This window comes from Pan troglodytes, chromosome 4, assembly GCF_028858775.2.
Source record: "Pan troglodytes isolate AG18354 chromosome 4, NHGRI_mPanTro3-v2.0_pri, whole genome shotgun sequence".
NCBI lineage: Eukaryota > Metazoa > Chordata > Mammalia > Primates > Hominidae > Pan > Pan troglodytes.
This window is the reverse complement of record NC_072402.2, coordinates 171,319,431-171,341,729: the sequence shown is the minus strand read 5'-3', so window position 1 is coordinate 171,341,729 and position 22,299 is coordinate 171,319,431.

Genomic DNA, 22,299 nt, shown 5'->3' with positions numbered 1-22,299 from the left:
GGTAAATGAATAAGTGAGCAAGGAAAGATGGAGTTACACACCATGAACACATGCAGTGATGTGATAGGAAATAAGTTGTGGGGACTGGGTGCCCAAAAGTCCTCTCTGAGGAGCTGATGTTTCTGCCAAACCTCAGTAACAAGCAAGAACAAGGCAGGAAGAAAACAGACCCACGCAGAGGGCTCGGCAAATACAGGGCCAGTGGTAGGAACAAGCTGGGTGTATTATCCCATGGAACGGTGGCCAGTGATGGGGGAGTGGCATGTGAAGTTGGAAAGGCCTGTAATGGGCCAGACCAGGAAGGAGCTGGATTCTAAGTATGATTTCTATTCTTCTGGTGTATCACCGAGCACATTCTGTATGTCAGAGAGAGTCACCGAGACCTAGCAGAGCACCAGAGACGTGGCATATTGGCTTGCCTGAGTGCTTTGCCATAACAAAGCGCCCTAGACTGGGTGGCTTAAACGACAGAAATGTATTGGGATTTTTATCCCAATACATTTTATTCCAAATGTAACATCAAGGTATCCGCAGTGTTGGTTTCTCCTGAGGCTTCGCTTTGGCTTGTAGATAGATGTCTGTCTTCTTCCGGTGTCTTTATGTGCTCTTCCTTCTGTGCGTGTCTGTGTCCCAATCTCCTCTTCTTATAAAGACATCACTCACGACTGGGTGTGGTGGCTCACACCTATAATCACAACATTTTGAGAGGCCAAGGTGGAATAACTGCTTGAGCCCAGCAGTTCAAGACCAGCATGGGCAACATAGAGAGACCTCATCCCTATAAAAAATAAAAAATAAAAAGTAGCCAGGTGTGGTGGCATGCACCTGTAGTCCCAGCTACTCCAGAGGCTGAGGTGGGAGGATTACTTGAGCCTGGGAAGTGGAGGCTGCAGTGAGCCATGATTACAGCCACTGCACTCCAGCCTGGGTGACAGAGTGAGACCCTGTCTCAAAAAAAAAAAAAGACATCAGTTATATTGCTCATTAGGGCTCACCCACATGACCCCCTTTTACCTTAATCACCTCGATAAAGTCCCTGTCTCCAAACACAGTCCCATTCTGAGACACTAGGGGTTGGGTCTTGAACATGTGAATCTGGGGGAGATACAATTCAGCCCTTAACGTCTGGAAGTGTTGGTTCCTAATGATGGTGGGGATTGCACGGCCAAGACCTGTCTTTAGAAAACTGTGTTTGAAGGAGTCCCCTTCACGAACCACTTGACTGGGGTGGAGGAAGCCTCCCAGAGAGCAGAGATTTGGATGTTCTTTTGAGAAGATGGTGCTTGGTTAAGCACAGAACCGAGCAACAAGAAGCCTGGGGGTGTGCCAGTCTGGGGCACAATGTAATTGTTCTACAGAGGGAGGGAGAGAGGAGACACCAAGGTTGCGTGATGCCATGCCCAGGACTGCTCAGTGGAAAGGAGAAATGAGAAGAAGCAGCATGGCTAACGGTAACCCTTTTTTTTTTTTTTTTTTTGAGATGGAGTCTCGCTCTGTCGCCCAGGCTGGAGTGCAGTGGTGCGATCTCAGCTCACTGCAAGCTCCGCCTCCCGGGTTCATGCCATTCTCCTGGCTCAGCCTCCTGAGTAGCTGGGACTACAGGCGCCCGCCACCGTGCCCGGCTAATTTTTTCTTTTTAGTAGAGACGGGGTTTCACCATGTTAGCCAGGATGGTCTCGATCTCCTGACCTCGTGATCCACCTGCCTTGGCCTCCCAAAGTGTTGGGATTACAGGCGTGAGCCACCACGCCCGGCTGGCTAACGGTAATCTTTAAGCAACTTACTGTGCTGTAAGAGCTTCTCTTCTTGCTTCCTCATGAGACCATCAGTAAATTCCACATTCTGTGAGCAAACTATTTGGAAAAGCTCAAAGGAGAGGATGGAGAGATCTCAATGTACAGTTTACATTTACAATGCTGTACACAATATAGAATATGGACATATCGTGTCCAGAGTTGGCTCCTGCCGGTGGGTTGGTGGTCTCACTGACTTCAAGAATGAAGCCACGGACCTTCGCGATGAGTGTTACAGCTCTTAAAGGTGGCACAGACCCAAACAGTGAGCAGCAGCAAGATTTATTGTGAAAAGCAAAAGAACAAGGATTCCACAATGTGGAAGGGGACCTGAACAGGTTGCCACTGCTGGCTGGGGGGGTGGCCAGCTTTTATTCTGCTATTTGTCCCCTCCCATGTTCTGTTTCTGTCCTATCAGAATGCCTTTTTTTCAATCCTCCCTGCAATTGGCTACTTTTAGGATCCTGCTGATCGGTGCATTTTACAAAGAACTGATTGGTGCATTTTACAATCCTCTTGCTAGCTACAGAGCGCTGATTGGTGCATTTTTACAGAGCGCTGATTGGTGCATTTTACAATCCCCTTGCTAGCTACAGAGCACTGATTGTTGCATTTTACAATCCTAGCTTCAGAGTGCTGATTGGTGCATTTTACAATCCTCTTGTAAGACACAAAAGTTCTCCAAGTCCCCACTCGACCCAGAAAGTCTAGCTGGCTTCACCTCTCAATATTATGTAGGACCTCCTAACATTTGTATAGTGTATGACAGTGGGTTTCAAACTTTTAATAACAGAACATTTGGTCCATATTAAATCTTATGCCAACCTAAGTAGAGCAGCTGCCCGTCTTCCCCCATCAAGACTTTTCTGAATTTACTGAGGCTTCAAAGGCACAGTTTCAAAAGACTGGAGCACTGAATACTTCTATAATTTTCTAAGCAGTAAAGGGACCCTGGATGAGAGTGGGATGGGGCCTCTCCAGAATCGCTCCTGATACCACTTCAAACACTATGTCCAATCCCCAAACTGTCCCCACTAGAAGAGCAGGGGACACATGCACTTTGAAAATGATCAATATATTGTGGTTTTAAATAAAAACCCGGCTGGACGCAGTGGCTCATGCCTGTAATCCCAGCACTTTGGGAGGCCGAGGCGGGCAGATCGCCTGAGGTCAGGAGTTTGAGACCAGCCAGGCCAACATGGCAAAACTCCGTCTCTACTAAAAATAAAAAAATTAACTGGGCATTGTGCATGCCTGCAGTCCCAGCAACTCGGGAGGCTGAAGCAGGAGAATCACTTGAACCTGGGAGGCAGAGGTTGCAGTGAGCCAAGACTGTGCCAATGCACTCCAGCCTGGGTGACAGAGTGAGACTCCATCTCAAAAAAAAAAAAAAAGAAAAGAAAAGAAAAAGAAAAATATATAGTGATTAAATAAAAATCCTGTCACAAAGAGGATTGGGGAATGTCCATTGTCCTCAAGCTTGAGTGAGGTTGAGACATGGTATGTCCCTATGGCAGGGAGCCTGAATCCTGCCTGGCTCTAGCATCTGCTGTCATCTTGAAGTTCAATTGAATAAGAATATCGCAACTTCTGGGCTATTTTTCCAAAAGTTGGAAAATGTTGGCATTACTGAATCCACCCTGGCTAAAGTTAAGAGAAACTGTGTCCCAGCTTGCCAGGCCCAGTCACCTGGAAACAGGATGCTCTCTGGCTAATGGTGCCAAATCCACGGTGTAATCTAGCCCTTTGTGAGAATTTAGAGTGACTCTCTCACAAAGTGCTTTTCACGGTTCATCTGCTTAGCAAGGATCTAGCTATTAGCTGTTCACCCCTTGCTAGAAATATAGCATATGACATTCAGTATAAAATCCATGACAAAGAAGAAAGGCCCATGTCCATTGCTAGAACAAAATGATTTAATCCACCAAAATTTCTTTCAGGGAATGCACTTGAGGAGTTAGAACAAATATTTGGGGAGCAAGTGGGTAGGGCTATGGATGGCGAGGGCTGCTACTATACAACCTAAGAATACACTGTCTCCTGAAGTTATGCAACTCGGGGGTACTGGGAGACCCCAATGGCATACATTGATAACAAGTGTGGCTCCTACGTTGCCTTCTGGCAAGGTCAGCCCTGTTTCCTAGAGGGCCCAGTTTTGGAGAAGCCCCAGTAATTTACTTAAATAAAAACCCAGCTGGGCTCAGTGGCTCATGCCTGTAATCCCAGCACTTTGGGAGGCTGAGGTGGGCAGATCGCCTGAGGTCAGGAGTTTGAGACCAGCCTGGCCAACGTGGCGAAACTCCATCTCTACTAAAAATACAAAAATTAGCTGGTCGTGGTGGTGCATGCCTGCAGTCCCAGTAACTCGGGAGGTACTGGGAGACCAATTATTGTACTGATCATTATCAGTACAATATCAAATCAGTATCCGTACCTTGGAGGGAGCAGTATTTCTTTGCACAACTCAAGGGAAGAAGGGCAGATAGAAGAACACTACTTGGTGGTTGCATGAGATTCTTTAAGATTTTGATGTGAACTGTAGGATCAGACCCCACCCTGTGATCACAGAGATCTTCTGAAAAATCTACAGGTCTACAGGAATGCATCTTTTTGTTTGTTTGTTTGTTTGTTTGTTTGTTTGTTTGTTTTTTGGTTTGTTTTTTGGTGAGCAGCAACGAGGAGGCTGAGTTCCAAGTCCAGACTGAACCTGCATCAGGGAGGAGGGACATCTGGTTTACATCAGTGATGACTCTTTTTCATTCATTTATTGAGCACCTACTGTATAGAGGCAGTGATGGAGGAACAGGGAGCATACATATTCTAAATAGATAAGTCCACATTGTTGTGTGTGATAAAATACACATAACTTAAAAGTTACCATCTTAACTACTTTTAAGTGTACAGTTCAGTGGCATTAAATACATTCATATTGTTGTGCAACCATCCCCGTTGTTCATCTCCAGAACTTTCTCATCTTGCAAAACTGAAACTCTACCCATTAAACAAAAACTCCCCCTTGCTCTCCACCCTCGCAACCACCATTCTGTTTCCTGTCTCCTTGAATTTGACTGCTCTAGGAACCTCATTTAAGTGGAATCATACAATCTTTGTCCTTTTGTGTCTGGCTGATTTCACTTAACATAACGTCCTCAAGGCTCATCCATGTTGGAGGAACACAGATCTGAACATGGATCTGAACATGGATGATCAGAATTTCCTTGCTTTTAAAGGCTGAATAAAATTCCCTTGAATGGATAGACCCCATTTCATTTATCCATTCATCTGTCTGTGGATACTTGGTTTGTTTCTACCTGTTGGTTGTTGTGAATAATGCTGCCGTGATCACGGGTGTATACAAATTATCTCTTCAAGACCCTGCTTTCAATTCTTTTGTCTATAAACTCGAAGTGCAATTGCTGAATCACATGGTAATTCTGTTTAAATTGTTGAGGAATGGCAAGATTATTTTCCACAGTGGCTGTACCATTTTACATTCCCACCAATAGTGCACGTGGGTTCCAATCTCTCCACATCCTTTTTATATTTATTTATGTATTCATTTATTTATTTATTATTTTTGAGACAGAGTTTCACTCTGTCACCCAGGCTGGAGTGCAGTGGCACGATCTCAGCTCACTGCAAGCTCCACCTCCCAGGTTCACACCATTCTCCTGCCTCGGCCTCCTGAGTAGCTGGGACTACAGGTGCCCGCCACCACGCCTGGCTAATTTTTTTTTTTTTTTTTTTTTTTTGTATTTTTAGTAGAGACGGGGTTTCACCATGTTAGCCAGGATGGTCTCCATCTCCTGACCTCGTGATCTGCCCGTCTCAGCCTCCCAAAATGCTGGGATTACAGGCATGAGCCACCGCGCCCGGCTCTCCACATCCTTTCTAATGCTTTTTAAACAATAATAGCCATCCTAGTGGACAGAGTTTTGATTTGCCTTGCTCTAATGATTAATGATGTTAAGCATCTTTTCCTGTGCTTATTGGCCATTTGTGTATCTTTTCTGGAGAATTGTCTATTCAAGGCCTTTGCCCATTTGTAATTGGGTTGTTTGAGGGTTTTTGTTGTTGTTGAGTTGACAAGTTTGAATTTTTGAGTCATTGTAAGACCTACTTAATTTTTCTGGCCTTTGACTACCAAGATTCTAAGACAAGCCCCATTGACAAAATAAATAATCGATGACAATGACTTCCACATGTCACAAAATGAGTAGTATTTCTAAATCTTCCAGACTTATCATGCTTAGACCCTGTTCGGAACAACTTTCTGCTTCTGAGAAGAAACTGGGAATATCTAAGGCCCAAGCATACGGCTTATATTCCTCTCATCTAAACAGTTCTCATCCGGGTAGCTTTCATTTAGCCTTCATTTTGCAGGGGGTGGAAATACCCTTCACCCGGTTCCAAAACTGCAGCTGCTGATGTGTGAAAAAAACCCCAGAGTCACATGTCCCACAGGCAGCTGCCCTTTGACTTGAGTGTTTCTATGCAGAAACACTTTTCCTTGAAAACAAGGGAGATTGCATGATAAGTATTGAGAAAAATTTCTCTCTCCTGGTACCCCAAAGCAAAATTGAATTGGTGCAGGATTTAGGTTGTTTCTTCTTAAGAATATGTTTTTTCTCACTCTAATACTTGCAAATTGAAGTCTACAGGGCAGTTATACAATAGTATACCTAAATGTGTGGTTTTTTAGCTCCAAGACATTGGTATAGTCCTTTGTACAAGGCCTGCACGCTGTCTTCTGACCTGTATGCACAGTATATTGTAGAATGCATGTTGTGTTGTGTACTGTGCAGTGCATTAAACAGCTGATCATCAGGGCCACAGTGTGCCAGTCATGTTGCTAAGCATTTCACGTGTATTGTAAATAGTAACCAGGAAGAATAAAGAGCAGGAATCCCAACTCTGATCATTACTAGCCTTGAGATACTACCAAGCTACTGAAGTCTCAGTTTCTTTATCTGAAAAATGAAAATAATATTGAGAGGTGAAGCCAGCTGGACTTCTGGGTTGGGTGGGGACTGGAAGAACTTTTCTGTCTTACAAGAGGTTTGTAAAATGTGCCAATCAGTGCTCTGTAAAAACGCACCAATCAGGGCTCTGTGGCTAGCTAGAGGTTTGTAAAATGAGCCAATCAGCACTCTGTAAAAATGCACCAATCGGCGCTCTGAGGCTAGCTAGAGGTTTGTAAAATGGGCCAATCAGCACACTGTAAGATGGACCAATCAGTGCTCTGTAAAATGGACCAATCAGCACTCTGTAAAATGGACCAATCAGCAGGACATAGGCGGGGACAAATAAGGGAATAAATGCTGGCCACCGCGGCAGTGGCAACTCGCTGGGGTCGCTTTCCAGCCTGTGAAAACTTTGTTCTTTCACTCTTCACAATAAATTTGCTGCTGCTCACTCTTTCGGTCTGCACCACTCTTAAGAGCTGTAACACTCACCACGAGGGTCCGCGGCTTCATTCTTATAAGTCAGCGAGACCACGAACCCACTGGAAGGAACAAGCTCTGGACACAATATTACCATGTTTCATCTATTCTAAGACGCGTAATTTTTCACATTTTAGCAGATCTGGAACCACAGCATGTCACACAATCAACAGTTTTAGATTTAATAAAAAATAGTATAAACTGTTCAAGATGTTATGAAAATTAAAGAAGATCCCACGTATAAAATGTGGAGCACTGGCTCTGAGGCATGGTAGTCCTGAAATGCGTATCAGCAGATACAACTTAATCTGTGTCTTCCCACTCCAGACACCCCCATAGCCATCAAATGGACATCTCAACCTGCCCCAAGCAGGACCCTGATTTCTGTGCCCCACTCCTACCCTTGCCCAGTTTTTTCCTTCCTCGTGTACAGCTCTACCTTACACCAGCTGCTCCAGGCCAAATATCTAGGAGTCCTCTCTGAGTTCTCTTTCCTCGTTCTGAGAGAAAATTCATCCCAAACCCTGTCAGCACTGTCTTCAAAATCTATCCAGAATCTGACCATTTCTCACCACCCCCTCGACTGCCAGAGTCACCATCACCCGTTACCTTTTCATGACATCAGTCTCTTCACTCAGCTCCTGTGAATGCCGCTTCCCTCCTGGCTGTGCCCCTCCCTTCTCAGATACTCCATCCACACAGCAGGCAGAAGGATTCTTTAAAACCCAAGTCCCTCACCTCCTCAGAGCCCTCTCATAGCCTCTATCCCACTGACAACACCATCCTCATCTCCCCACCTGCAGAGTGCTGCATGACCTGGTGTCATGAATTGAATTGTGTCCCACCAAAGTCATATGTTGAGGCCTTACTCCCAAGGTGACTGTATTTGGAGATGGGGTCTTTAAGTAGATAATTAAGGTTAAGTGAGGTCATGAGGTGGGTCCCTAATCTGACGGGATTGGTGTTCTTTTAAGAAGGGGTGGCTGGACGTGGTGACTCACACCTGTAATTCCAGCACTTTGGGAGGCCAAGGCAGGAGGATCACTTGAGGCCTGGATTTCAAGACCAGCCTGGGAAAGATAGCAAGACCTGGTCTTTACAAAAAAAAAAAAAAAAATTAAATTATAAATTAAAATAAAAAGAAGAAGAAATAGCAAAGCACTCTCCTCCTGCTTATACAGAGGAAAAGCCATATGAGAACACAGCTAGAAGGTGGCTGTCTGTAAGCTGAGGAGAGAGACCTCACCAGAAACCAACCCCGCCAGCACCTTGATCTTGGATTTCAAGTCTGCAGAACTGTGAGAAAACAAGTATCTGTTGTTAAAGCCATGCAGTCTGCAGTAGTCTGTTATGGCAGCCTGTACTGACCAACACATGGCCCCTCCTGACCTCACCTGCCCTTCCCAAGACTCTTTTCCTCTGGCAACGTGTTCCTCTGAACACACACTTACACACTGGTCTCATTGCTGTTTCCTGAAGCTGCTAAGCTCATTCCTGCCTTACAGCATTTGTGATTGCTGTTCCCTCTGCCTGGAATGTTCTTCTGTCTTGTTTTGGCTGAGCTCACTTCCTCACCACCTTCAGGTTTCTACCTGGTGTCACCTAAGAAGGCATCTCAATTCATCCTAAGTAAGACTTTCCTTTCTGGATCACCTTGCACCCCCAATCTTGTTTTATTTTTCTCCACAACACTGACGTAATAATATGTACTCATTTGTTTATTGTCTCTCTCTCTGTGACCAGAATAAAACCTCCTCCCAGAATAAAAGCTCCAAGATGATCAGTCTCAGATCTCTCCTTGAGAAGATCAGAGACTGATCATCTTGCTCCCTACTGTATCTCAGCACCCAAACAATGCCTGGCACATAGTAGGATTGCAACATATATATGTTGAATGACTAAGTGAATGAATTAGTATGTATCATGCTTGCTTTGTAGACATATGAGTATATGTATGTATGTATACATATATGTAACAGGTGTATGTATTTACACACATATATTCATCTATATATTTGTATCTATATCAACATCTGCACCTGTCTATAAAGCAGGACATGTTCATTTGTAAAGAGGATACAGACCAAGATTTTATTTCTGATTCTATATGGATGGAGGAATTCTAGTGGCAAAATGATGTTGTGTTTGAAAACCAAAAGCCCAAGGTCACACAGCTTCTGGTCTATCAGAGGCCAATTTCCTTATCACACTAGATTGGCTCTTGAAAATCTCACTATAAATTATGAGGAAGAAAGAAATTCCAACCAAAGAATAGTAGAGCTAGAGGGTTATTTGAGATTCTCTAGTTCAGTCAACAAAAAGTGTGCTACTCCTCTCCCATCTCACACCCTTGGCAGACATCACTAATGGATTATGGCACTTTCCACCATTGAACTTCTGAGTCTTTTTTAGCATAATGCCTCAGGCTGACTTAGCTGCTCAAATGAAGTGATTTGTCATCCCAAATCTAACCCACCCCAATCAGTTTTTGGATTGACAGTCTGAGGCCCAGAGAGGAGCATTCATTTGTCCCAAATTGCACAGCATGCCAGAACCAAGACCTGGGTCACCCAAAGCTGACCTGGCTTGTGTTCCTATGGTGCAACATTAAGCTGGAAGGGAACTTAGAGGTCATGTTCAATATAAAATCACATAGAAGGTTATTATTTCTAAATGATCTTTCATTACTTCTGATTACTTCTGATTACTTCTAAAAATTTTAATCACTTGCTGCCAAAAGTTAACTTACCAGTAAAATGAGCTACAGGAATCAGACCAATTCTGGCTGCCAGCAAGATGCTAAATAGAACCAACTGTAGTCAAGAGACCAAGAAGAAATTCCTGCCTTTTGAGATCAAGGAAAGCAAAAGACAGTTCAGCAAAAATAGAGAGTGAGAACCTTGAATGGTGAAAAGTGAGGGCGGATCAACACGTTTTTCAAACCCGTGCAGGCTGCAGAAGACACTATTGCCTTCCTCCCAAGAGCCATCCTCCACTTTTATCTCTGCTAACAGAAACCTAGTCATATTCTGATCTCCACCCCTCAGGCGAGGTAACTATTCCTAGCTCAAGACTAAATCCCAGTTGTCCAAGCCGAACATGCAATCTCATTCCCCCTGACAACGATGAATACAAAACTGCATGTGATCTGATTTTGACCACAGTCCTGCTACAGGACTCTGGGAAAAACTGCTCACTCTTAAAATGAGAAACACAAAAATGCCAGTCTCTTTTTGCCTTTGAACATTAGTACATTTGAGTGTGATGACTGGGCTATGGCAACCATCCTGGCACCATGAGGAGAACAACTTGAGGCAGGACTGATAGGCCCAGGACCCCAGAAAGGAAGGACAGTAGAAGAAACCTGGATGCTTGGAAATGTGGAGAACCCCAGGAGACACCCTGCCTTGGGTCATAGATCTTTCTTCTTCTTTAAACCATTTGGCATTGGGGTTTCTCTTACCTGCTACCTAAAGCATACCAACTGGTACATGAGATACCTCCCATTGCTTCCTAGAGACTGAAACAGGCTTAGTCAAAGCTCCAGGCCTTTCCCAACTCCCAGACATTGCACCCTCACTTTCCCAGTTGTCTAAGGACAGAACAGACCCTTATATCTGAGGGCACCTGGGGAAGCTCCACCATGACCCACATGTATTCCAGGTGCCTGAAATACCACCCTTAGTGAGGTATTGTTCTGTTTAGATATGCAAATCGTCCTGGGGGTAGATTAAGTCCCCTAAGTGAGAAAGAACTAATTGCATCTCTTTCTTCTTCCAAGAAACTTTGGCAGACTGTTATTACAGGAGAAACAGATGCCGAGATGGGAGTTAATGCACAGGGGTTTCATGAAGGCAAATGCCTGTGAGAGAAAATGGGTGGAAGGGAGGGTAGAGAGAGCAGTCAGGCCATGTGATGCAAGACCCTGAGTGGAGGACAGAGGGAAGGAAGATTGGGTAGAAGCATTCTAGGCAGTTGTGCCAACTTGATAGGCTTGGCAGTGCCTTCCTTGAGCCAAGGTCTAGTAACAGCAGAGTTCCATGTTTGCCAGTGATAGCTCCCCTTCAATTCCTGCCAGGCAGTCCTGGGTAGGAGCAGCCTCTGGGAGGTGTGGCCTCTGCACAGACACAGCTGGAAAAAATGGGCTCCTGGGACAGAGGGGAAGGAGACTTGGGGTGGGAGACACCCCCGCAGGGGGTCATGTCTGTGATGGTCACACTCTGCTCCATCCAGGCACTCACTCAGTAAACCTCTTTCAGTGAAGCCAGCTCAGACCAGCAATTCTTCACATGGTGGTCATGTCAACGGCTGTCATTGCTGACGAATGGAAACTAGAGAAGGGGCTAGGTCACTTGAGAACATTAATGTGTCAGGCTGGGTTGGCACAGGAGAAAGCTGAGCTCATGAGGCAGAGGCTCCAGGAGCCACATGTGCCTGGGGATTAGTGCTACTCTGGACTTTACAGGCCATGCTGTTTGGGGCAATTTGAGGCCATTTTCTCTGGTTCTCAGGAAGAACCCCACCCAATCTCTGAGTTACTCATTGTAAGCCTGGTTGCTGCATCAGAGATTCAAAACACTGGGCCTTAGGTGAGAGTGCAGTTGCCTTCTCACATATTAGTGCAGGTGCAGGTCTGGGACGGGGACCCAGGCTCCTGCCCTCTTGTTGCTCTGCCCTCCCCAGAGTGCTGCGAAAGAATACCGTCTACAGAAAAATATTGATGAGATGATGCCTTGGCAGCCCATGTATGTGCCAGGCACTGTTCTCAATACTTTATAAGTATCAAGCCTTTAACCCTCAAAATCTCTCAGAGTAGATAATATCCTAATTTTACAGAAATTGAAGCCAAAGAAGCCGAGTTGCCAGCTCCACAATCTATGCTGGCGACAACCACTCCTGCTAGCCAGAAGGAAGGGGGGCGGGGGTGTGCAGAGAAATGGAACCCTCCTTCCCTTTAAGGACTGAGACAGATACCATGAGTCAGGTGGCCATGCTTGGTTTCCAGGATGGCTGAGAGATGTAGGCTTTAGCTGGGCAGGCATGTGCAAAGTGCCCAGTTAAATTACTACTCTGCCTGGAATGGCTCTTCCAATCATTTACACCATCATTCATGATTTACCAGGCCATGATTTAGGCTAACATTATCCAAGATTCAGTTCACCTGCACTGGGAAGATACTCCCAACTCCACCCCTGGCTGGGTTAAATGCCCCACTTAGGGCTTCCATTAGCCCCTGGGATGCCTTCTATGTTACTCTTATTATATGTTATTAGAAGATCCTCTCTGGTCCCAATAGGCCTACAGACATGGTTTGTTTGGCCCACACAGTGTTTAAAGAAAAAAAAAAAAGAAATAAAAACCACACACACACACACAAGCAATTCCAAACATATGGCTTCCCCTTAAAAATCATAAGGCACAATACAGGACAGTCAACTGAGACTGAATAGCTCCCCAGTCCCTGTAGAGAGGACACATGCACTTTGTTCTCGCAGTCCCCACCACTCCCTAATGTCCCACACCCTCCCTAATTCATTCATTCATGTTGCCTGCCTGGCCCCGGTAGGTAGTAGCCATTGCAACTCCATTGGACCATGGGTTTTTGGGGGGCAAAGTGTGCTTCAGCTGGATGTGCCTTGCACTTGGCACACAGCAGGTGCTCAGAAATGTTTGTGGAGTGTGTGAATAGGTTCGCTGAAACTTTCAGGATTAAATTGCATTGCAGCACAGACATACATTCCACCCACACCCTTCCCAACCGTCACCCCAAAGAAATCTATATTTAATTGGGTTTGCAAAATCAGAGCCTCCAAGCAACTTCACACTAGAGATCCTTTCTAAACGGCAGAAATGCGACAGCTTCGCCCTGCGTGCTCGAGCCTATTCATAGCTCGGGTGTGTTTCCTGGGCAGCTGCATTGTTCTTAGTGGGAGAGCAGCAGAGGCAACCTTCTAAGTCCGACTCCCCCTCTGCCTCTCCCAACCCTCCCTCATGCCCTTCCCCACTTCTCTTTCTCTGTCCAGCTTGCCTGCCCACTGTCTATTCTGTTGGATGGTTATTTATTTATCGTCAGCACTAATCAGAGGGTGGGGAGGGGAAATAGGAGCTCTTGCCGATGAGAAAGTGCTTCGCCAGGGTCCCCAGGGAGAATCCTGTGCGGTGTGCAGCGCCGGAGGTCACTGTCACCTTGGCCTTGAGGTGGCCTGTTTACCAAAGTGAAATGAAGATATCAGTCAGATGTCAGGTAAATGCTAATGGCCAGCTCCTGGGCAGAGAGCTGGCACAGGATTGGCCGGGCTGGGTGAACCCTTCCTTTCCAATTCTGCAGCACAAAGGCCCCAGTGACTTAGCAACTCCGATAAGAGGTCAATGGGCAAATGTCAGTCCTTGATTGAATGCGCCTCTTGGCCTGGTTTCAGGAGCCCCAGGGCTGCCTCTGCATTTCCCTCGGCTCTCCCCACTCCTATTCAACTGGAGGAAGGTGAAGCATTTGTTGGAAAGCCCTCCCATCCACCCTTTCCCTATCTCAGGCAGGAAAGAAAGCCTATCCCTTCATGTCCCAAGGTCTGAAAGCACAATGAAAACCGGCATCATTATCCTTCAGCCATGAATGGGAAAAGCGGGATGTTGACTATGGGTCGTCACCTAGGAGGACGGATGAGACTGGATTCAGTCACAGAAAAGGACAGGAAACAGTCGCTGCCTTGTTTATCACTGTGTGATAGATAGCACCCCGGGGCCACCTCTCCACGCAGGGCCTCATTAGGAAGTCAGCACCTGAAACAGGAACCTCTGCATCACATGGTCCAAGATGAAACAGGGCCTGTTAGCTTGGTCTCCCAGGACTGTGGATGCTTTTTGCATTCCTTCTATTGTTTTTCCAATGTGGGGGGTTGGCACTGGGCACAGTGAGGGTCTCACACCTCTGCTGGTTCTCACCAACAGGAAGCATCTCCCACATTGACATCTTCAAGCAGCCCCTCCCCAAGCCCCTCGAAGTCACTTAGTCTTCATTCTCATCTAGGCTTTTCTGCAAACTCTCCTGCTCCTCAGTCAACCGTCTTTTATTCTTCTTTAGACTTTTTCTCTGCATCCTCCTGCCCCTGCCAGCATAACAATTGAAAGAACTGTCAAATCTTCTCAAATAAATTTTTCTGCATTTTTTTGCTTCTTCTCATATTTAACCTTGTTGATATTTTAATTTTTTTCAGCTTGTAAAAGATGAGAAATCAGAAAGAATTTAAGAAGTTTGTATAGCATACAACACCACGTGCAATAAAATGGGCACAATTTGTCTCCCTTTTATACTATGTAGCTGCTGATCACTTTGGACTGCTACGAAATACATAGGACATCAATATGTAACATATTAGCTGTATGTTGATTTCTATAGACAGCGAGGCACCTGACCTTTGGTCTGGAATGCATCTTAAAAATCGGACGTGGATTGTATTACTTTGTCTTGCTGCACAGTTGTTCACCACAAACTGTCACAGGTGCCCCTCACAGCCTTTTTGGTACTCCAGTGGGGGCCTGCTCTGATTAGACGCTGTGCTCAAGGCCATTCTCACTGACTTGCTATTGCAGGGCTGCGAATGCTCGAGAAATCAGACTCTTACACACAGGTGAGTTTCTGGGGTCTGGTTAGTAAACCATACCTTCAAGTAAACCACGATAGCCTCCACCAGATTCAGAATAAGCAAAAACCTAGAAACGTTGACTTGAAGAAGGATGTCCTGTCCCTTTGGTGACAAGTTGCCTTGTCACAGGAAAATAAAAATGGCTTCATTTGCCCATTTGCCACAGTAGCTCTGATGATCAACCCTGCTTCCTGTCTTGTGCTCCCTTCAATGGATTCTCTATGCACAAAGCAGAGTGATCCTCTTAAAATACAAATCAGGTCAGCTGTCTCTCCCCTGCTTCCAAAAATTCTGCAAAATATTTAGCATCTCAGTCAAACTCCTTCCTACGATAGTGCCTATCACTCTGACTTCATCTCATGGCATCTTCTCCCCCTCGCTCGTCACGCTGGAACCACTTTGGCTTCCTCACTGTTCCAAAGACATGCCAAGCTGGCTTTCTGCTCAGTGGGGTTGTAGTTGCTGTTCTCTCTGTGTGGGATGCTCTTCCCTCAGATTTCTGCATGGCTGGCTCTTTCTCATCAGGTCTCACCTCAAATGTCACCTCCTCCGAGAAGCCCTCTGATCTCTCACATCACTCAGTCTCATTTTCACCACATCCCTTATCATTACCCAATATCTTTCTGTTCATTTCATCATGTACTTCCCCTATCACCCGCCGCTGTGAGAAGATAAGCTCCGTGAGAGCAGCATGGTCTGGGGTCCCATAAACGGATCCAAGTCCAGATCCATCTCCAGGCGGCTTCCAGTCCAGAGTTCTAGGCACCGCACCAGCCAGCTTCTTGAACGAGTGTTGGCATTTCTTTCTCAGTGGCTTTGAAATCAGATGTCAGCCCCCAACCTCGTGACTCAGCCGGCAGCATGTGAGAAGGCTGGCTTGGGGACACAAAGTCCTTCGATCTTTAGAGAGATAGCAGCCCTCCTGGGAACGGGGCCACGATGAAGGCTGAGCATGAAGCCTGGGCACTGGCCTGCCACGGGAAGCTGACCCTCTGCTGCACCGTGCCAACTCTTGACATTTCCCAAACCAGGCAATGGCCCAGGCTTTTGAAAGCCAGTATCGCCTGGCTATGGAATTACCATGCAGATAGTGCTCAGGGGATGAAATTAAATTTCCCTTTTCAGAACAAAGACAAACACACTCCTCTCACCCATCCTAGGAGAGCTGGGCCGGGAGCGCCTGCCTCCGTGCCAGGATTCAAAGCCCACGGGCTCTCCTGCTTGCTTCAGCAGTTCCTGGCAAGTGCAACGGAGTTCTCCCGCTTTAAAATCTAATTGCCTGCCCACGCTCGTGAATCCCATCTCCAAAGGCAAGAAAAAAAAAAAAAAGAAAAATTTTTTAAAAAGTTGGTGGGGGTGGGAGGGGCCGGGGTTCTCACAGATTCAGCCCAGATGAGCCCATTTAAGCTTTTGACATTCTGCCTTTTGGGGAGGCCGATTCAAAATAAAACCAGCCCAAGAAGCTCCTGTTTTAAACAGAAAGATCCATAAATGCAGCTTCTGTCAGTAATGAGAAAAATGGAAATCACAAGCAAAACCAGAAAACTCATTCCCCAGAATCTTAATGATCTCCAGAATAATTGTGCTGGTCTCTCAAATCAAGGAGTGGACGGTGACAGCCCTGGGTTTTCACATGAGGGTCAGATGGGTTCATGTTTTTTTAATTGGGCTCATTTCTAAGCAATGTGCTTGTCATGATGCCTTAATCCCTTCCCTGTGCCCCAGCAAAAATGCTTTCTCTCTCCTTGTCTCCCTCAAACAAATGCAGCTTCTCAACAGGGAAATGAGCTTCCCTGTCTTGCAAACAGATTTCTTATCATATGACTGATCCACTGTGGGTGAACTTGCATGTCTCTTGCATAAGAAAGCAATTTCCTGAAGAGAAAAAGGGGGGAAAATCAAACCGCTTACCTCTCCTTGTTTTCCATATTAGCATCCTTAGCTGAAGCTCCTGAAGATAATGGGAAAGAAATGACTTTATTTCAGAGGGTGAATATCAATCTTTCAGATAGCAGTGGGATGTTTAGGGCTCTCTAAGAGGCAGCCAGGTTTTCCTGCATTTGTTTTATTTGGCAGGACTCACAAGAAGGAACAAATTCTTTGACAATTTCAAAGTTTCTCCAGACAAACTGCTACCTTCTGACAAAATCTAGCAGGCTAAAGTTCAACAATGACGAACAAATTAGAAAATTCTGCCATTATAGCGGAATATAAATTGGCAGGTTCATTTAGGAGGCTTAAAACAAAGAATGAGATCTTAAAAGTAATAAAAAATAATAATGAGCTTTGGGATTAAAAAAAGAAAGAAAAGGGTAATTTCTCAAGTGTGTGCAGAAGTGTGAAAAGTGACAGCAGCCATCAGTTAAATAAAGAAGCACCAGTGATTTGGCAGACAGTAACCATAGCACACAGTCTCAGGGGGGCCTCAGACCTGTCTTGGCCATTTCACTTCTCTTGTAGGTTCTGGCTTTCAGCTTCATTGCACCAAGAGAGGGTGGTGAGCCCAGCACAGGCCCAGCATGAGGATCAGCCTTGAGAGTGGGCTGGGGGTGGGGTCAGAAAAAGGAAAGAAGGAGGGAAGGAGAAGGGAAGGAAGAAACTACTGTTTTACCTGCATTGGTTGATTCAATTTGAGAAATGCTTGTTATACACCCACTATGTGCCAGCTGAGGCCAGGGGCCAGGAGAAAATGGTGAGCAAAGCAGGAACCCAGCTCAGCCCTTTTGGAGCTCATGGAGAAGATGACTTTAACCACATGCTATGGTTTGAGTGTGTCCCCTCTGAAACTCATGTTGAAATCTGATCCCCAATATGGCAGTGTTGGGAGAGGGGCCCTAGTGGGAGGTATCTGGGTCATGGGACACCACTGTCATGAATAGATTAATGCCGTCTCTCAGGAGGGAATTCTGACTCTTGTGGGAATGAATTAGTTCCCAAAAAAGAGGGTTTTTTTTAAGTGAGCACAGACTCTCATGCATGTCTTTTTGCACATGGCTTCTTACCTTTCTGCTTCTCCACCACCTTGTGACCCAGCATGAGGCCCTCACTGGAAGTGGAGTATATACCAGTGCCATGCTCTTGGACTTCCCAGCCACCAAAATCATTAGCCAAGTAAACTTGTTTTCTTTATAAATTATCCAGCCTCCGATATTTTGTTATAGCAACACTAAACAGACAAAGGCACTAGACAAACACACAAATAAATGTAAGGTGGTCATCTTGCTGAGTGCTACCAGGGAGTGCATGAGCACGTGGCTCTGTGCACAGGAATAACCAGGAGAAAAGACCAGGTGTGGTGGTCAAGACAGCATCCCTAGAGCACAGGGAGGTTGGAGCCAAACATTCATTATGTTTGAGTGCTTTTCTATGCCAGGTCCTGGCTAAGTATTTTATAATCATTATCTTATTCACTTCTTGCATTAGCCCAATGGGACAAATGCTCTTATAACCCCATTACAGATGAGTACCTTAGGCTCAAAGAGGTAATATTGCTTGCCTGAAGTCACAGAGCTGTGGAGGACTCAGACTCAAAGGCAGGCGGCCCTGTCTCTGAGGCCAGGGCCCTGACCACCACAGCAGACGCTGCCCTCCCAGGAAGGGTGGGCATGGCAAGACCAGCCTTCCATCTCCAAACCTTCCTGCCCTTGCCTCCTCCTCTCTCAGGCAAACACACACATGCACACACTCACATTTATATGTGCTCTTACACACTCTTTCAAAAACTCTCACACTCTCTCCCACTCACAATACTCTCAATCACTTACAGTTTCACACTCACACACTCTTTCTCACACACACTTCCTGCCCTCCTGTTCCCAGAAGCCAAGGTGACTGCCCCTGAGGCTGCCGTAAGCCTTACCATCTCCTTCCCTCCCAGTGGCAATGCTCCTTCCAGGCTAGTGTGGTTCAGATTGCAAGCAAAGCGAGGTGTGGGCTTCCACCAGCAATACACAGAGGAATACTCCACTGTGTAGCCCAGAGGAGGGGGAAACTGACCCAGACCTTGGAGCATGAACAGGTCCTTGTCCAGAAAGCTGAGAATGGCTTTCCAGGCAGAGAATGCTGCCCATGGAAAAGGGTCTGGGAGATGCGGATGCCATCTGTGCTGGCTCAGATGCACCCCTGCCCTCCACAGCACCCCCTCAATAGCTGCTTCCCCTGCAGCATTCCCCACTTCAGCAGAGGCACCACCAGCCACCCCATGGCACACAAACCATAGACATGGGCAGCCCCCTGGCAGCTGCTCACTTACTAACCAGACTGTCACCAACTCCTCCTAAACACAGTCTGAGTCTGCCCATGTCTCTGCCACCCCCTCGTTCTAGCACCCACCCTCTCCCCCTAGACGACTGTCAGCCTCTTAACAGTTCCCCGACTCACCGTGTACACCCACCACCCTCCAACATGCTGTCACACAGCAGTCAGGGTGGCCTTCCGTTCTGCAAATCGGACTGCAGGGCCCCCTATCTAAAACTAGTCCCTGAGGCTAAGTTCCAACAGCTGCCCTCACAACCCCCTTCTCCCCTGGACTAGGTCAGATGCTCTGGTTTACTCTCCATGACGTACGGTTCTTTTCCTCTGTAATGCTTGGCAATGTTCTCACCTAAACACTTAAATGTCTGTGATTATTTGGTTTGAGACTTGGAGCTACAGGAGGGCAGACACTGCCTCCACCCTTTCCTAAGTTCCCTGTACATAGCAGGCCTGCAAGAAGTCTTTGTGAGTGTGTGGATGGATGCTGACGCCCTTGGAGGTATGGGGGAGATGGGGCCTGGAGCAGGTGGAAGGGGAAGAGACAGATTCCTGGGGAGACTCCATCGCTGTGCTAAGGCATGGGAAGAAAGGGGGGACATGAGGGATAGCATTGGCAGTCTCCCTGGGACTGGTATGGTGGCTTGCCCTTCCTGGACACAGCCAGCTGGGTTTAAACTCGCTACAAGGCCCCTCTCTCTCTCCAGCAGGTTTGAGTTGCTGGTGAAATAAGTGGGTCAAGGGAAGTTACGATGTTTGGGAGATGCTGGCATCTGCTACCAAGAGCCTACCACCTACAGCCAGGCAGTACCTCTGTGATGCCCACGTGCTGAGCTGCCCAAGGATGCTCAAGGCTCAGGGGAGCCCTGGACACTGACAAGGAGGCCAGCACTTTCCTGGGTCTCTGGAAGGCCCAGGGAGACAGCTAGGGAAGATGCCTCAGAGGGTGGCACTCCTTCCAGGCGTGAGATAGATGGTAAAAAGCACTATACAACACCCACAGCATTTCTGCAGCCACCACAGAAGTGCAATGTTGGTTTCTAACATTTAAAAATCAGAACACCACAGCGAAGTCTAAATTTCTGGCTTCTCTTGAAAAACTAGAAGATTCCAGCCGGGTGTGGTGGCTCACACCTATAATCCCAGCACTTTGGGAGGCTGAGGTGGGCGGATCACTTAAGCTCAGGAGTTGGAGACTAGCCTGGGCAACATGGTGAAACCCTGTCTCTACAAAAAAATACAAAAATTAGCTAAGTGTGGGAGCTCATGCCTGTGGTCCCAACTACTTGGGAGGCTGAGGCAGGTGGATCATGGTTGCAGTGAGCCGTGATGGCGCCACTGTACTCCAGCCCAGGCAACAGAGCAAGACTTTGTCTCAAAAAAAGAAAATAAAAGAGTTTTAGAAATGTTTTCCAGTTCTGTGAAGAATGAAGGTGGTATTTTGACGGGAATTGCATTGAATTTGTAGATTGCTTTTGGCAATATGGTTGTTTTCACAATATTGATCCTACTCATCCATGAGCATGGGATGTCATCTGTGATTTTTTTTCAGCAGTGTTTTGTAGATTTTTTTCTAGAGGTCTTTCACCTCCTTGGTTAGGTATATTTCTAAGTGTTTTATTTATTTATTTATTTATTTATTTATTGCAGCTATTGTAAAAGGAGTTGAGTTCTTGATTTGATTTTCAGAGTAACCACTGTTGGTGCACAGGAGAGCCACTGATTTGTGTACTTTAATTTTGTGTCCTAAAACTTTGCTGAATTATTTTATCAGTTCTAGGAGCTTTCTGGAGGAGTGTTGAGGGTTTTATAGCTATACAGTCATATCATCAGCACACAGTGACAATTTGACTTTGTCTTTACCAATTTGGATGCCCTTTATTTCTTTCTCTTGTCTGATTGCTTTGGCTGGGACTTCCACTACTATGTTGAATAGAAGTGGTGAGAGTGGACATCCTTGTCTTGTTCCAGTTCTCAGATGGAATGCTTTCAGCTTTCCCCCATTCAGTATTATGTTGGCTATGGGTTAGATGGTTTTTATTACATTAAGGTATGTCCCTTGTATGCAGATTTTGGTGAGAGTTTTAATCATAAAGGGATGCTGGATTTATCCAGAATCTACAATGAACTCAAATAAATTAGCAAGGTATCGGCTGGGTCGAGGAAACCGAGGTTCAGAAGGGCCTAACACTTGGCCATGTTGGTCTGTGCTGTGTTGATGTGGACAGGTTGGAGCTGTGTTGTTCAAAATCCCACTCCCCAGTACAGCTCTGGGTCTGAGCTGGCCAAAAGAGGCATGAGAATCCAGAGGTGGGGGAGCAGCAGCCTTCACTCTCAGGCCAGCCTCACTGGATGTGGTGGCAGCAGGTTGCAGAAATGCCAGTGGGTTTCCATGGGCCTTTGCCTCCTTCTGCCCTGTGTCCAGCCCAGATGCTCAGTGGCAGAAGCTTCCTGGATTCTCCTCCATCAACTTCCCCACGTGGCTTCCAGATCGACTGGCCCTTGTCCCCTTGGACCATCCACTCTGTAATCCAGACCTTCCTTCTCCCACACTGTGAAAGGTCAAATTCCAATAACAAGTCCCTTATTCCACTCATTCTAGTGGCCTCTTCCCTCACTGAACCCTCACTTATACCTTGCTTAAGGCACAGCTATTAACAGACAGAACCTAAGTTTTCTTCACCACAGTTTCCACCCAGTCTATCTGACTGGTAAGCCTATACTCTTCCCATGGCGTTCTCTAAGAGTCGATGAACCCAGAGTGACTGGGCAGCCAGGTGCTTAGTGCTGTGGCAGAGTGCAGATGACACTGAATTAAGAGAAGCCAACCATGCCCTCAGGGAGCTTTTGTCTGTTTAGAGACAGAAGATGAACAGACACCACACTTTGAAAACATACATATGTCAGGGTCTCTCCTAGCAGAGACAATGCCAATTAAGACGGTTTAATTCTGTAATGCCGATACCTGGCATTCAATGATTATTTACTAACCTTTGCCAGAACCTTTGTTACTTATACAAACTTTTGGCCCTTCCCTCTTACCATGGCAGTGCCTTTAAGAATTTCTGTCCCCAAAGCCCACGGCAGTGGCCTCTGAGGGCAACCGTGACTTAATTTAAATCTGGAGTTTTAAACAACGTTAAGTGATGCCCCACAGGAGTGGCCTAACGT